Genomic DNA, 1,901 nt, shown 5'->3' with positions numbered 1-1,901 from the left:
CATACCTGCATTTATTCAGACGAGAAGTCATCAGTACAGAATCGGTGCCCAGTCACTGTATTTCTTCCCCCTAATAAACAGCTAATGGAGCCGTGTTCAGCCTGCAGTGTCAGCGGTTTTATAACGCATTATACACTATTCTGTAAAATGCTAAAAAAAAAATTGTTTCAAAAGTTTGTCGTACATTAACCCCCTGATTCTGTAAAGCTTGTGAAAAATTGGATAGGATTAGTTCATACATGGGACTCAACACGGGCTGTGTTTCGGCACAACTGCCTTCCTCAGGAGTCCACGGAACACAATGCAATGTGGTAAAGGCGGTTAGCTTAGCGGAGTTTTAAAAAGGTTTGGTCGTTCCTAGTATGGCAATACTTATGTACTTATGTATTAATGCTTGAATCCTATCTAGAACTATGGCGCTTAGTCAAAGGTAAAACCAATAGTAGCTCGTGAACGTAGCTCCACATTAGTCACATGAAATCAGAAATGCCAATGAGTTGGCACCAAAAGCTTTATCCGGCGGTAAGTCACACATACTGGCGTTAAGTGGTTGTGCCTAAGTTTGGGTGCACAAGAGTAGCTTTATGCTGGTGTTAGATAATGGGCCAGGTGCACCTTAATGCCGTTATGGAATTGGCATTAAACTTGCCCCATTGTGGCCCCTTAGTCTAGGCATCACTTTAAAGAATTTCCCCCTTAGCCTTTTTCCCCACAGATGTAAACTAGCACAAACTCTTTAGTCCATCAGGCTTTACAGTAAACCAGCAGGTATGAACCTTTCTGCCTAACGCCTTTCTCTAGTTCCACCTGCTGAAGACTCAGAATTTCACCTCAGGAGAGGAGCTCAGTTGCTAGCATGTGGCGTTGAGCCATACAGAGAGTCTAAGCTTGCTAGATCTGTTAAGTTTTCTCTCCCCGTCTCTGTCTCTAACTTTTGCTTAGGAGCAGGAATTTAGTGATTTCCTTTACTTTCAAGGAAATGCCGGCCATTTCGATTAGATTATTTGTGGCACAGATATTAAAAGAATTATTCACATTTTTTGTTGGATTAATGAGGTGAATGAAGCAATTTTCTACATAATACATTCTGGAATAAATAAATAGTGTTTGAAAATACCTCCCGCCAGAACGTTTGCACTTTGCTAGCAACACCCGCATAAAATAATTGTTGGGGTTTTTTAAAGTCACCTCTCAGAACTAACTCTTGTGTCCTTTAACAGTGAAGAAGTCTAGACACAGGAAATGCAGGGCCTGAAGGAACATCTGGATTGTTTATCACTTGTTTGCAACAGGTTGACGTTTGGCTGGAATGCAGAGGCTGGGCTGGCATGTGCTTTCATGAGGGCTAAAGCATTTGAGGAGAGATAAACTTTAATGCTCGCTTCACGTCTTTGAGATACTTTTTCCATGATGCTATATCTAAAAATGAACCTCCAGGGTTATGCAGGTTCAAAATATAGTACATGGTCCTGCTTATTTTCGAAGAAGAAGAGCGGCCATCTTCCGACACAAATTGGGAGATGGCTGGCCTTCTCCTAAAGCTGGTATAATCGAAAGCCGATTTTGGCCAGCTTCAACTGCTTTCCGTCGCAGGGCCAGCCAAAGTTCAAGGGGGCGTGTCAGCAGTGTACCGAAGGTGGGACGGGGGCATGGTTAAGAGATGGCCAGCTTCGGCCGATAATGGAAAAAAGAAGGCCGGCCCTGATGAGCATTTGGCCGGCTTTACTTGGTCCCTTTTTGTTCATGACCAAGCCTTGAAAAGTTGCCCGAACTGACCAGATGACCACCGGAGGGAATCGGGGATCACCTCCCCTTACTCCCCAGTGGTCACCAACCCCCTCCCACCCCCCAAAAATCAAAACATTTTGTTGCCAACCTCTATGCCAGCCCCAAATGTCATA

The 1,901-nt window shown here is 44.0% G+C and overlaps 1 protein-coding gene across 1 annotated transcript in view; it reads left to right on the top strand.

Annotated features, from left to right (window-relative positions):
• Window positions 1–1,901, top strand: part of LOC115473047 (NUAK family SNF1-like kinase 1) — a 52,258-nt gene that overhangs the window by 10,856 nt on the left and 39,501 nt on the right. The window lies entirely within an intron of this gene.

This window comes from Microcaecilia unicolor, chromosome 6, assembly GCF_901765095.1.
Source record: "Microcaecilia unicolor chromosome 6, aMicUni1.1, whole genome shotgun sequence".
NCBI classification, from domain to species: domain Eukaryota; kingdom Metazoa; phylum Chordata; class Amphibia; order Gymnophiona; family Siphonopidae; genus Microcaecilia; species Microcaecilia unicolor.
The sequence above is the reverse complement of the archived record's forward strand: the minus strand, read 5'-3'. Positions and strand labels throughout refer to the sequence as shown.